The sequence below is a fragment of the Tyto alba genome, unplaced genomic scaffold (genome assembly GCF_018691265.1).
Source record: "Tyto alba isolate M040663 unplaced genomic scaffold, T.alba_DEE_v4.0 Super-Scaffold_5, whole genome shotgun sequence".
Classification (NCBI taxonomy): Eukaryota; Metazoa; Chordata; class Aves; order Strigiformes; family Tytonidae; genus Tyto; species Tyto alba.
Window position 1 is genome coordinate 9,221,425 of NW_024881326.1, and position 15,581 is coordinate 9,237,005.

Here is a 15,581-nt window from a genome sequence, read left to right on the forward strand (position 1 = left end):
AACTTGTCATTTCTTTTACTCAGCCCAAGATGCAGTGTGTTCTGTAGTATTACTCCTGATGAAAACATATTTTTCCCTTGCGCGGGTATACTTAGATCCTCAGCTGGTGTAAAATACTGCAGTTGCATGTTGCAGGTTCAGTGTAGCTATACCAGTTTCAAACTGGTTGAAGTTGTGTTTTACTGAGAATGACGCCAGGTAGAGATCTGGAGTCTGCAGCTAGAGCTAATTATATCTGACACAATTTCCTTCAAAGCAAAATCAAATATTGGGGAAAGTTATTTTGGGGGGGTGCACTGAAGTATTAAGGACTAATCTAAATCTCTGGTATGCTAGGTCAGTAATGCAATGTACATGTAAAATTGATCAGGTAAATGGGTATTATCTTAGACTTGGCTACCTGAGCTTTGTGTTTTGTTCTGCTAAAACACCTGTAAAAAAATAAACAAACAACTTGGGTGGGAGAACTTAAAATTATAGCATGTAGATAAATTATTTAGGAATTTACTTGCATAAAAGCATTCTTGTATATACCCTGCCCTGAGTCTCCCATCACTTCAGGCAATTTAATTTTTCAAGTAGAGATGAAAGTCCTGGTGCTAGGGGATGAGTATGTTTTTTCCTCAAGTCATTCTCTTTATATTGGAAGGGAAAAACTGCCCTTGACCTTTCTTAATCAAAATCCAGTAATCTTTTGGGGAGACATGAAACAGAATTGTCTCTGACAGCCAGTGAATCAAGACTGGTATCTACGTGCTCAGGGCAAGGACATTCTTGAGTAATGGCACAAGTCACTGAGCAGGACTGCCGTCTACCTAGTGAGCCCTTCTGCCCACTGCTGAGCCGAGGCATAATGTTTTTGAGGATTAGTGAGCCATAGCAGTAAAAAAAATTTTGCTCTTTCAAGTGCAATGTGAGTTTTGTTATGGAATTGGTTGAGCTAAATGCAGACCAATAGAGACAAAAGGAGAAGGCACATTTTTTCAAAAATGCTGCTTCTCCTGGAGAGCTTGATCTGTGGGCCTTGCTAGGCTGAGCAGCCTCTGCTGAAGAACAAAAGAGCTTAACAGGAGCAATAAAAGTGAAGTGCTCTTGTGAACAGTGCTCTCTCTAGAGGGAAGAGGATGCAAGCCAAGCATCAGAAAATAAATGAGATGCCAGTGCTGACCCTATTTCTCTGGATGGCACCAGAACAGCTGGAAGAACAGCATGATGCTGCGTCAGCAGGAGTTGTTACCTGTGGTACATGTATGGAGAGATTCCACTGGGGACCCCAGAGTAGCCGTCGTAAGCACTTGGCACAAAGCAGAGTCAATAAACAGGCCTCTCTTAATAAGCTACTGTACAGGAGTGATTAAGCAATGGAATTAAAATTTTGGTCCCTAAACAGCTGTATATCAGTCAATCATAACTCACGACATTGTTTCTAATGTATAGATGTACAACATCCCCAAATCAAAGCTTTTAAAGCAAAGTAAAAATATATATTATGTATGAAGTAGAAGCAATAGAAATTTTTAAATGATGGAGATGACTGTGTATTTTGGTGTGCTTTGTAACACTCTACTTGAATGTTTACAGCATGCTGTCTGCAAAGGAAAGATGTGGGTCTAATTTCAGGCATGCTGTGCACACTGGAATATATGGAAATGCTGTAGCTCCATACTGTGCTGTGCAACAGATTGGAATCCCCCCCTTTGGCCTGTGTTCTGCACTTGCTGGGAGAAATGGGGTACGTTTTGAATTAATAGCTGTCTGGACAAATTGCAAATGTTTTTGTGTGGTGAGACATGCAAAAGCAGCTAAGTGTCCTGGCTATTGGTCAGATGTTACCTACTTAATCACTTGCATGTTAATTATGTATTAGTGACTTTCTGCTGTGTTGTATTGGTCAAGTGGAGTCCCCTGCTGGAACGTGTGTTCCACAGCATGAAGGGTGGGAGATGGACTTGATGCTTTGATCAGGGATGTTGCTTAATTCCCAGTGCTAATCTGTGTCTTGTGTGATAGTCAGCAATATCACCATTGGCAAAATGGCCATAATGTCATGGTCAACACTCAGGTTTTGCAAGGCATTGTGCTCAGCTTATGTTTCAGACCTTTAGGATAGAGAGAGTCTTAGACTATATTTGGGAAGTTCCTTGTGGTTGCATCTGAGATCCTTTGTTGAATGTGGATTTTATATATCCCCCTCCCAGTGGTTACTTAGCATTCAAATGTGAAATGCTACATAAAGAATGAAATTACCCTCTTGGTAACTAGGTTTTCAGCACTTTACAGTTTTCTAGGCTATAGACCTTCCTGCTCTTCACATCAGAAACTCCCAGCCAAGTTAAGATGACTCTGTCAAAACTTTTTATGCCTCTGTGTTTGACTTCCTAGCTAATGAAAATTATCTTCAGATCTGCGTGGGTGGATCTTGACTCCAATGTTCTTCTCTGACTACATGCATAGATCTCCTTTTAAAGTCTGTGGGAGTCCTGCTTATGAAAGAAGATAGACTACCGATGTCAAGATCCACCATATGAAGCAGCAAAATGAGCCTTTTGCCCTCTCTCTTTAACACTTGTCTCTGTGCTGAGTAGTAGAACATCATTTTTATCCAGCAGCATGCGCTGGCCACAACTGTAGTGAATCTTTGAGTAAGCAAGAGGAACTGACAAAGTTTGTGATATTTCTGTAGGTGCAGTTGGACATGGAGTGGGAAATAATAGACTGAAGCATCAGACAGGAAAGAAACAGTAAGATGTAATGAACAGTGAAATTGGATGTAAAGTCATGATCTGAAAGATTAGGATCCAGCAAGAAGATAGAACAGAAATCTAAAGAGATCGAAGGCTGGAAAGGGAAATATTTTGCATCTCTGGTTTTAGGCACTGTAGACATATAGAGGTACTCAGATCTTCCTGTTTCGGCTCTAATTTATTTCTGTGTTTTAGCTATAAAACCTGTAAGCTTTGTACATGTTGACTGCACAAGTTCTTTGAATTTATCTCTCTTGAAAATCTACCTCTGGAGAGAGTGTTGTGTTTTTGTCCAAAGTATGCCCAATTTGCCATTTTCCATCTATTCAAAACCCTTTCTCTTTTCTTTTGGTACCAATATCATAGTAGAATTAAAGTCTTTAATTTCTAGTATGTTACACACTTGTGCTGAAGAGTCCCAGTTTACTCCTTCCTGTGTAACTGGAAAGCAGTTACCTGTAGGTTGTGCATTCCTAACTGTTTGAACGTGCTCCATGGCCGGACTGCACTAAATGTTTAGCAGATCTCTGGGCTGGATTCCTCCCAGGCAGCCTGGTAAAGCTGCTTGGTAAAGTGGGTACAAATGAAGTCGGAGTCTGGTCATGCTTCAGGGCTGTGCTGGGCTGCAAGACTTATGAACAAAGTCCTGCTTATGCATCTTTTGTAGAGCTTGTAAGAGCTGGCTGAGTAGCAACTGACTGCAGTCCTTTTTTTTTTTTTTTTTGTCAGGAAAATGTTTATTTGATTAAATCAAACTGTCTTATGTAGAGATATTGCTTTGGTGACAGTTTTATTGAAAAGTTTTGCTTTGATAAGATCAGGGACCTTTGCTTCATTTTTTTTTTTTCTTCAATTTTTATTATATTGCATAATTTTGACATACTATGAAAGGGTATTATAACAAATGATAGTGGAATTACTTTGTGAAAATAATGAAGTCGAAACAAAAAAAAATTACTTCAGAAGGAAAGTGTTTACCTTTGTCAAAATGAAATGGCTCATTTCACAAGTGTCAAATCAAGTTTTTATACCAGAATTTTTTGTAATTTTTGTCTTGTGGGAAGACTTCAAAATATTGGCAACAAGAAAGTGATGGAAAAATCCCAACTCATGCAGCTTCTCATGGTATTAAAAATGCCAATTCTAATCCAGCTCCACAAATAATTATTCACATTAACACAGTGTTGAAGGCTGGAGTTGGGTTTAGGCCATTTCTGCTGCAGTGCTCTAGAAATAGAGTGGTATCTATTTCTATGCTCAGACTAAATGAGAGGGGGGCAGTCAGGGAAAATTGTTGCTCTTTTACGGGTAGGGGGACTCCAGCCTAGAGAGCTGAAATTTTTACTTGAGGTCAGACAAGAACTGTGAGCAGACATGGATCTAAAAGGACATTGATTCCTTATCCGGTGCTTTTAACCCAAGCCTGTTTCTGCTTTTCCAAAGCTTTCCAAACAGATGACACAAAGTAGTCTGAGTCAAGGAGATGCTGCTGTAAAGTACAGGTGCCCAACTGGAAAAGGCTAATGGGAACTCTTATCTGAAAAATGGAGCAGCAGCTTTTTCTTCAGTTTCCCTTCCTACCCTGTCACCACCAAGCTTTGTTGTACTCCCTCGCAGGCTCACCCTGCTGCTGCTGTCAGAAAGACGCTCCTCCCGCTCCTCCTTCCTAGAAAGCCAGGCTACAGAGCCCCTGCAGAGCCAAAGAAATGCTTCCACTGGCCAGAGAGCTGCAGTGAATTTTAAGCAGGGCTTTTTCTCCCAACAAATTGCCTAATAAAAGGGCAAGTATTAATCACATGTCTGGAAAAAGTTTGTTTTGATCTCTGTGTCTGCTATTCCAGCTTTAACGAACAGAGCCTTTTCTGAAATATTTTCCTGGTAATAGAATTAGGATATAATTCCTAGAAGACAAATCTTGGCAGGTATGAAGTGTATAATATCTATCCTTGATTGAACCTACAGCCTTGTATAATACTTCCCACATTTTCCTGTTTTCAAAGTGAGTTTGATCTTGTGCTGTAGGAAATGACTCTCTTTACTTGAGCCCTCTTGAATATTTCACAGCAAGAAGGATGTGATCCATTACTTAGGGAGCCCTCATTACATGCAGCTGTGGGATACTCATCTTCTTCCTTTATCTGCTCTGCTGGAAAACTTGGATACCTTGTTTTACTAAACAAAATCAAGGTCAGGGATGTTAAAAACAAATAGATTGGCTTATTGAACTTGATAGTATAATAATTTTCATGTTTCCAGCTTTAGCTTTTCTTTGCTGAAATAAGATTAGCACAGATTAAAGTTATTTATTTTGGAGGTATAGAATTCCGGACAGGGAAGCGGTGGTGGGTTTGCTTTAAATGGGCCTTCATATTTTAAGAATTTGCAAACCCTCACTTCTTTTGAGTGTTATTTTTTCTTATAGCTGTTACTCTTGCCTGCAACTATGCATTTCTGAGATAATACTTGGTGGAGACAGCTCGAGTATCTTCTGTATTTGTTCCATGTTACTCTATGAAAGCAATGATGTTCTTTTTTATGTAAATCTGTGCAAATGAGATCAGAGTTTTTCACTGCCTTTCAAAGTGATGGCTTGACTAAGGATCCTTTTAATATTCACTTTGTGAAAGAAGTGCTAAACTTCATTTACCTTTATTAAATACAGATGGGCTCTGACCTAGTAAATTAAGTCATGCACTTAAGTACATTCCTATTCAGCAAAGCACTTAAGTGTGTTAGCTAAGTATGTGCTTAAAATGCTTTGCTGAAGCAGTGCCAGAAGACTGGCACATGCACCCCAGTGCTAGTGCGACCAAAGGAAACCAGCGAGCTGAAGAGACCTGCCTGAGTGGGTAACTGAGTAAGGTTCCTTTTCTGCTAGAAAAAAAATATCTTAGCACTCTGTGTTTTAAGGTCAGTTGTTTGCTCTTCAGCAAAACAACTTTTGGTAGCACAGGATGGAATTTCTATGCTTGTGAGGCTTCATAAGGCTCCCACGCCTCTCTTGCATTTCTCCCTTCTCTCTCACACATATTTATTAGCTTGAAAGAGTAGCCAGGTCTGGATTTCTCAAAGTGTCTTGTATCCTTGGTTGCAGATCAATAACGCTTTGCTTTCCTTGAGAGGTTTAAATGAGTCACAAGACATTAAAAATAAAAACTAGGAAGTGCAAATGCATGATGTTCCAACATCAAATCTCACTCACAAACCTCATGTAAACCTTTCACCTGATTTACAGATAGTGCTTCTCTACACTTTGCATTGCCTCTTCTTGGTGACAACAGTTGAAAGGAGGCAAAAGTCATCCAGCTTTTCACTTCTTAGAATTTTGTAATAGTTCTTCAGATGTCATCTGCATACGTGGGAGCGGCTCTGCCCTGTAATTCCAGAACTCCTCGACTAGAGGTCAGTAACACATCAAAGAACATGAGAGAACGTAAGACAGAAAATCATAAACTGTGGGATGTTAGCTACCACTAGACATTTTATTTTGCATTTAAAATGAAGACTTGTGATAAGGTTAATCATCATCAGCTATAAGTCACTGAGATATGTGACCAAAGTTGTGGAATGCTTCTATTGTCTATTTTTTTTTTTTATATTAGAAGCATGTTGAAAATAGTGCTTCCAAATTTTAAACAGTAAAAAAAAAATTATCACCCTTCTAATATCACTTGTGATTACACAGTAAATTGCACATTTCCATGTGATACGTATTCTAGAACAAATATGTATTCTAGAAAAAAAAAATCTGAGTTCTATAAATTTTTACTCCTAAATCTTTATATAATCTCTTCAGTTGCATTGGCATTTTCCTCACACATTGCTAGCTAATGTTCTTGGAAGAAGAGATCGGTGTGTGAAGCAGAGGTGGTTAAAAGTAGTTTACTTTACAAATGGGCTTAAAGTCCTATTTGTCACATGCTTACAACTTCATAGAGCATAGAATACATCAGTCACTTTTTAATAAGGGTAAGTTTAGGAATGCTCAAGGTAACATAGAGATTATTTTTTTGTTGTTTCAAGTTACTTTAAAAATAACCTTTACTGTTCCCGTAATCATTCCTTCTCCCCCAGCTAAACTGTTCTTGCTTGGTGATAGAGGAATTGGTCATCTGGACAATAAAAAACAATTTATGCAGCAGCTCTTTCTTGTCCATGCGCATTTCTTTAAAAGATATCTTGAACTGTGCTGCTATTTTAGGAGCAAGTTGTTCAAATACATACTCTGAATCATTCCTCCATAGAAGCAGGCATAAAGCATTCTGTTTGTATTCTTCGAGTGTGTCCTATCCTGAAAATACTCATTTCCTTTATCATGACTAATGCCATTACTGAGTGGTTTTGCTGAGACATTTAGTTCAGCTGTGTTCATGACCGTGATTAGTGCATTTGTCTCTAGCTAAAGTGCTGATTCTTATTTGAATGCTGTACTCCTAAGAGCTGTGCTCTAACTCTTTATGAAGGAGAAATTGCTGTTTCCCAGCATTCTTGTCTCAAGTTGATATTTTCCCCCCACCCTCTGCATAAAGAAACCCTAGGCCAAGGCATTCCAACTGTTTTCTTACACAAGTCCAGTTTCCTTCCCTCACACCAGGTTTACATTTGCAAGCTACATTGCAATTTATGCCAGAGTTAGTAAGCGTGGAACCAGACCTAGTATTTCTAAAATGTAAAATATTAACAATTATAACGAATGGTGTAATTCTAATGAATAATATCACAATGAGAGATGCAAGCCTTTTTCAAGGTAATGGCAACCAAGAGTGACAGGCCTGCCATCTGTCCAGACACTCAAGACTTCACCAAGTTCATTGCACTCCAAAAATCTCCTACTGAGAAAAGAGAGTAAAGGTTGCTATGCTATCTAACATAGGTTTCTCATGAGCTTGGCACAAAACCAAGCCAAAGTCTTAAAGACTTAATTTCAGCTGGATTCTGGATTTTGGTGTGTGTGGTTTTTTTTTTTTTTTCTTTTTTCTTTTTTTTTTTTTTCCCCTCCTCCTCCCTTTTATTTTTTCCTCCTCCTTAAATTCAGGAGAAGTATATGAAAGAATAAAAGTCTCTAAGTTGTGTTTTCTCAGTGCAGTTTCTTACTATCTGTACAGACAAGTTCATAGGGAACCCACTGTACAGGGGAATATAAAGTCACGTTTGCATTAAGAAGCTCTTGGTATAATTTGAACTGAAAACTTAAATATTTAAAACCTGGTCAGTGGGGCTCCTCTTGTGAGCTGCAAAAACAGGAGACCTCTTGTGTTGGAGCAGTAAAATGCATTAGTCTAAAAGTGTCTGGTTTTAAGAAATTACTATGCCTTGGAAACGTTATGGACAAGGCAATGGAGACAAGTTCGAGGGTTGGTATTTAGTTTTGTAAGGGTATTATTAACGATAGTTATATTTGGAACTGGGATCATGCTGAAAAGTAGTGTCCTTTTCTTCAGTTCTCTTCTTCAGGCAGCTTTCAGGCTGCACAGCTGCTTAACTCTTGTGGCCAACTTGTACTTTCGCGATTACTACTTTGTGATTAGTACCCCTGCCTTATTTGGTGTGATACCAGCAAAGCGAAAAGACCTTTGTAGGCAGCAGTCACTGATTGGAGGTTGAACAGTATAACTGCTTTTAAAAGCCCAGTGCAGTCATCTCTTCGGGTCTGGCATCTCTTTTTTCTTGAGCCTGTACATTGGCAAAGCATTCCATTCCAGCCTGCCAGCTCCAGAAGTGAATGGTGACAGGCCATCATCATCAGTTATCCCCTGTCATTCAATCAGTTTTTAAATGGAAACCCAAGCTTGTGGTGTAGAAATGATGACTTTAATGCATTTGATCATTGAATGAATAGGGGAAATAAACTGTAATGGGAACTCTTTTTTTTTTTTTAACCTCTTTCATAAAGCAAATCAAGTTCTCTGCTAGTGTGACTGCATGAAAGCCACTGAGATTATCAGATTGTCATTGTTTTACTCAAATGGCATAGGTAGACTTTTAGTTTAAGTGGTGCTATGTGTTTTTTTTACTAGAAAATGTTCAGCGTTTCCAATCTCCCATTCTCAGTTGGGTCTAGAGACTCCAACTGGATAAGGGCCCGGCTGTACTAGACACTGTGCAAACCATCGTGGGGGGAAGTTCTGTGCTGTGGCTGAGCTGACTGCCAACAGCGAGGATGGTCCCACCTCGCCGCTGCTGTTCACAGCTGGCTGGCTCTGCCCTCACCCTTCTGTTGGTGCATGTCTGATTCGCTGGGAGCTGGTTCAGCTTGATAACCCAACAAAAAGCACTTTTTTTTTTTTTTTTTTTCCTGTTGATTTAGCTCACCAAGAAGTTAGAGGACTGCCAGAGCAGGAAGGAGCATGTGACCCAAGACACAGCTCCTGCCTTGCAGAACTTAGCACCTATGTGAAGAAGACAGATGAAAGCAATGCAATTACCATTCCCTTTCCTGGCAATGTATCTGAGCTTTTCAAGTGGCTTTGCAAGGAGTGTGGTAGTTGTATGGAGGCAGTAGTGCAATTAGGGGATGTGCAGTAGTATGTTGTTGCAAGGGGTGAAGGTGCTAGTCTGGCCTGATTCTAGAAGGTGATGAGCACCAGGTGGGAACTGGATGAGTTGAGCTCATATCATGAACAGCAGTGTAAGGGGTAATAAAACTAGGGGGATCTGATGCTATAATTTTCCAAATTGGGCAGTCTCAAGATCCTAAAACACTGACTATTTTGTCAGATAGAAAAGATCATTTAAACACTGCTACTTAAGCATCATGCTGGTGACTTGGATAATGACTGAAAAAGCATTAATAATATTTACATTGGGATGTTGCTTTATGCTATGTTCTTCTGAAAATTAATTTTTGAACAGTGCAGTTTTTACCCTTATGGATGATGAAGTTGTACAATATTAAACAATGGTTTAGGGTGTACAACTAAAACAATGTTTGTTTTAAGGTCAATGAGTCATTCCAGCTCCAGATGAAAGCTGTAGGCATACTGCAGTTGACTGCAGTCTACCATCTCGGACTAACAAACAAGGTCTTTTAGCAACATGGTGGAACAATTGCACAGAAAGACCAGCTTTAGCCCTACTATTGTCTTATCTCCATGGAATTATTTTTTTGTTATTGTTTATAGCTTGTGAAAATGGGCTTATTGCCAATGAGAAAGCAAAGAGGGAAACTCTCTCTGTGACAATTTTCATACATCTGGTACCATTATAAATATTTTATATTATTAATAATAAATACCAGTTTTATAGAAATGGTTTCGTTTTATGGGCAATGGTAGGACAGCTGTCTAGTTTGTAATTTTATAATTTGTCCTATAGGCAATTCTGTGCTTATGGCATATTGACTTCAACAGGGAATTCTGCTTAAAACCTGATGGCACAACAGATAATTTGGTATTTCCATGAAGGCAGGTGTAGACATTTGTGTTTCCATTGCCAGTCTCTAGGTACCTCTTTGGAGAGGCTTTGGAGGAAGAAATCAGTGGGTTTTCCACGTGTCCTGCATGTGAAAGGTGAACTTGCTAGGAACAATTACACTGATTCATGGTGTGAGACAGTTGTAAAGTTACTTCTCCTCCCCTTAAGAATTGTTTTAATCTCTTCAGAATCCCTTGGGGCTTTGCCATTAGGAACAGGATCACAATTTAGATTAATGTTATTGAAATAGCAGCAACACTTCCAAGCTTTATCCAAAAATGAAACCCCATCGTGCTGATACTGTACAAGTACAAAGACCTCTTTTAGGTTTCCTGATGTGTGCTGGAAGAAATCTTTAACTCCATCAGTGGTCCTTGTGTTTTAGTGGGACTTGTTGTGGGGTAGGGATTACTCCCTCTATCTGAAGGGTATCCTGATTCATCTAAGTGGCAGTCCCAGCCCCAAAGAAAAGCTAGTAACACTGAGAATAGTTGACTGTATTTAGCAGAACTTTCCAGTTCTTGTGAACGGAGCTAAGCTGCTGTCTAGCAGGTGAATCGGGACACCTGAAAGCAGTAAGTATCTGGAACAGTTATTACCTTCTCTGAACAAGAACTTGACTGTCAAGTTGGGTTTAATGCTTCTAACGTTAATAACAAAACCTCTGCAACCTACTGACTAGTTCTCAGACACAAACCAGGTACCAGGGATCCAGTATACAAAGTCTTAACCCCCAAGGCTATTGGCCCATTTTTTCCACTCTTTCAAATAACCTTGCCTCTCATAAATCTGTTGCTCATTTAAAGCAAACTTTCTGCTTGCATCAGAAATCACTTCCAGCATTGGATATGAAGCCTTCTGCAATATGTTATAAAATGAGGGCTGGATTCACTGCTTAAATAAAGAAAGCCAGTTTGTTTCAAACGGATCATTTATTGCTACCTTCATGCTGTATATTTATTGTGAGGATATTGTCACATTTCTTTCAGTTTTGAAAATGTAAGTTGGATTTTCTCTTTCAGGTTGCCATCTGGTGTATTGCGAACAGTCTCAGAGAGTAAGAGGCCATCTGTTAATACTTTTTCAGGAAGCTTTTTATAGAGCAGTGAAGTGGCAAATCTCAAAAACACGTTGTAATGACTTACAAGATCTCGGGTATGTGTACAAGTAAAGGCTGATATTTTATTCCTATCAACAATATAGTTATCAAGCTGGGAAGGAAAGGAAGAGAAGAAAGAGAACTTGCACACAAATGCACATGCATTTTAATGGCTCTATTGCATATATTACTTTTTCTATTTTTACATAAAATGTAAACTGAGTTTCTGAAGCCCTGATTCAGTTTACACTCATGTACTTTGGCAAGACTGATTGCCTCTTTAGGAAACTATTTCATTCTTTAACCATTAATTGAAATCAAGTTACCCAGGATTTTTCCTAATAATGCTAAAAATGTAGCTTGTGTTAATGTAGCATGTGACCTTATATCTCTAGTGGGTGGCATACCTAAGATGCTGCTATGTCTACTGCAAGATGGCTGCCATGTATGAAGGCCTCCAGTTCAGACCTTCTGCTTTTAGTGCCAACAGCCTCAAGTTCAATATCTGAGGTATTCCTATGGCAGGTTAGTTCCACATTCAGCTCCAGAAGTAGAGATATTTTCAACCCAAAATTGATAAGCTTACTTGATCGTTAATGGTAGCAGTAGAGGACACAACTGACAGAGGTGTTGTCTAATCAGCCACTGAAGTATTCTGATTGTTGTGGAACAAAAAAAGGTTGGAAAGGAGCTAGATATGAGAATTGCCAATTAAATGCATGCAATGTAGCTCACTGAAGAGCACTGCAGGAATAGTTAGCATTAGCACTGGCTTCTCTCTGTGTATGAGAGAGCATGCCTCTGTTTTTTCTGCCTATGGCCATATTGTGCAATGAGAGGAAGCAAGTAAATCCTTGTAAAGTGCCATGATACTGGTTGTCGTGGTTTGAGCCTGGTCGGCAGCCAACCACCACGCAGCCACTCTCTCTCCCTTCTCTTCCGGCAATGAGAAGGGACAGAGAGCCAGGCTTGGGGTTCAAGATAGGACTGGGATGGGGAAAAAAATCACCCTTTATAGTCACGAGCAAAAGGCAGACTCGTTAGGGGAAGAAAAAAAGAACATATATTTATTACAGACACTAACAACACATAACAGAGTAGGACAGTGAGAAGCATTGCCACATCTTGAGAACACCTTCCCCCCACCCCTCCCTTCTTCCCGGGCTCAGCTCTGCTCCCGATATCTCTACCTCCTCCCCCAGTGGCACAGGGGCAGGGAATGGGGGGTGCAGTCAGTGCTGCCGTTTCTTCCATCTTCGGTGGGAGGAGCTTCTGGAACTTCTTCCCCCTGGTCCACCGTGGTCCCCCTCTCACAGGAGACAGTCCTCCACAAACTTTCTCTGACATGAGTCCCTCCCACGGGCCGCAGCGTTCCCCACACTGCTCCGTCATGGGTCACTAACTTCCTCCGACTGGATTCCCTCCCACGGCTGCAGCCCTTCCCGAGCTGCTCCGGCGTGGGACTCCCCCACATGCTGCAATCCTCCCAGCACTGAATTACAGCAGCGGGGCTGCCTTTTCCCATGAGACCCCGGCCTTCTTCGGGCACAGAACCTTGATCAGGCGAGCAGGAGCAACAGGGCATAAATCAATGTCTGCTCCACCGTAGATCTTCATGGGTGGCAGGGGGGGCCGCCCTGCCGTCTCACCACAGGATACAGGGGGGTCTCTGCTCTGGCACACCTCCCCCCTCCTTTCTTCCTCCATTCCTCCACTGACCTTGGTGTTCATGCAGCTGCAGCAACTCCTCCTCACAAGTCCGACTGCTCGTCACCACGTCCCTTCTTAAATACGTTATCGCAGAGGCGCAGCTGATTGGCTCAGTTTTCGAGCAGAGGTGGAGCTGACTTGGAGCTGGGGGAGCTTTGAGAAGCTTCTCACAGGGGGCTGCCCCTATAGCCCCCTCCCCTGCTACCAAAAAAACCCCATTGCTCACTCAACCCAGGACACTGGTGATGGTTAAAAAAAAAAAAAACAACCAAACAAATTGTGCTGATGATTGATGCTGTTATTTTATAGTAAGATAAATTGAAGTCCTGAGGAAGAGGTGACCTCTGTGAGGTTATCCATGAGGTCTCTAGTACAACTAGGAGTAGGAACTGGGTTTCTTGAGAAACTCTCTATGGGCCTATATATGCTGAGCCATTTTTCTCCACTTACATTGACTTTCTCATATTTTTATGGTACACCAGATGCAAATAGAGCTGCATCGTTTGCCTGTTGTCTGCAGTGCTGAGGTTTATCTCAACTCTCTTCTGGTTTCTCTGAGAGAAGACCTGAGAAAACACCTGCTTCTTTCAGGATCAGGCCCTTTGAAAACACTTGAAGCATCAGAATACTGATTTTTTTGTAGGCCTGACATGCTGAGGAGGAAAGGTAAGTCCTGATTATCTGGGCAGGTGACTGTAGTTTTGCTACCACAGAAAGATGTGATCAGGTGTATTTTGTTGGGTGCTCATATAAATACTCAGTGAATGGAGTGTTCCACTTCCACCTGTGCATTATCTGAAATGGTCCAGTCAAGCACATTTTTCTGTATTTTATCACTGTATTAATTCTCTATGCTTTGTGTTCTGTAGTAACAAGATTCTGTGATGTTCTTGGGCATCCCTCAACAGAACTAGTCCTGTTTAAACGAAGAGTAATAGTAAAATCTTTTTCTCCTCAGTGGTTCCAAATTTGATTGTGAGACATCAAAAATATCATCTAGGTATCACTGGTAATAAATGTCAGTGCTGCTGCATGTCAAGGTCATGTAAACCTGTAGTAAGGCCTGTTCAGACTGGCATTGTGCTTAAATAATATAATATTTTAAACAAAACTAGGCAGCTTTAAAGGCAAAGGCAGCACGAATATTGCCATAAAATTAAGTCCACTAGCCAGTGGTGAGAAAATCCGAAGCCTGTATGTTGGAAGAGTTTTAAAAGCAGTGCAGGTTGATTTTTCAGTGTTAACAACCCACAGAAATAGAGAAACAGAGCACAGCTGTGTTCAATGTAATGCAAGTCAGCTCTGCATAGGTATCTAGCAGTGGTCAGAGTATCTTCTAAAAGTTTTATTTATAAAAAAGGACTTTATTCCAAATTATTTTTAGAGGCGTTCTCTTTTATTGAATAAAGAAAAAAACCCAATGTTTGTCTTGTTCCTATGTTTTTAGTGTTAAAGGAAGATATAGATTGAATTATAGAAATTGGGGAGGGGCTATTTTGTTGTCCAAAAAAGTACAACATCAGCTACAATTTTTACTTGTGAAGTATGCTTTTTTCCCCATCTAATACCTGTGCTGTGTTGCTGAATGATCACTACTTAACCAAAGGCAATAGGCAAACAGTCATAATTCTATTACTGCATTATTTGAGAATGCTATTAGAAAGACCTACTATTGACTTGAATCCAGCAAAAAGCTGACAGAAATTAGTTCTGTTGTCTCTATTCTTTCATCTCAAAACAAGCCTAGGTAGTCTTGACTGGCGGCTGCCCTGGGCTCTAGGATTTTTCTTTCTTTATTAAACATGTGAAACTGCTGAGAGAGTTCCTGAAATGTTAGTAAATTAAGCATTGGTATGAAGATGCGTATTGTGTCCTTCATCCATTCCATGACTATTAATCCAGGGCAGCATGTAGGCAAAAAAACTCATGGCTGAAAATGATTCCCCAGAGGTGCAGGCTCATACAAGTCCCATAAAAATTACCTGCCAGCAGCTCTTACTGGGCCACTATAGAGCACCTTACTACACTTTCTACAGATGACTGGATTGAATTAATGGTGCATCATATTGAATTTTCAAGTGCCCTAGCATGTGGGGTACTACTTTTTGCCACCAGAACTGAGATGTTACCAGAACATCTGTGAGCTACACCTGAGCTGTACTGGCATAATCTGGAGCCCAGGCCTCTCAAAGTATCAGAAACATAACTTTCCTGTGTTGTGGTTTGTCTTGTGGTGCTGTGCTTCACGTCTATCAGCTGGTGTTGTGCGGATTTACTGGGATAATGAAATACGAAAGATTGAATCTAGTCCTATTTAGGGTTAAGAGTCTGTAAATCCACTGTGCTTGCAGAGACTAGGAATAATTTAAACACTGCTCACATTCCAGCCTCCGCAGTAGGGATGGGTATTTTGTTTTGAGGATTTTTTTCCTTATCTCAACTGCTGTACCATTTGGCTATCTGAAGCTTTTGCATGCCTCACAAACACCATCTGTTACAACCCAAGACACAAATACTGCAAGTGATTAGTAATATAAGCCAATGTTGCAGCTGTATGTGGTGTGGAAACCTGATAGAACCAGAACTTCCTTTGTAAGCTTGACATGTTGAATAGT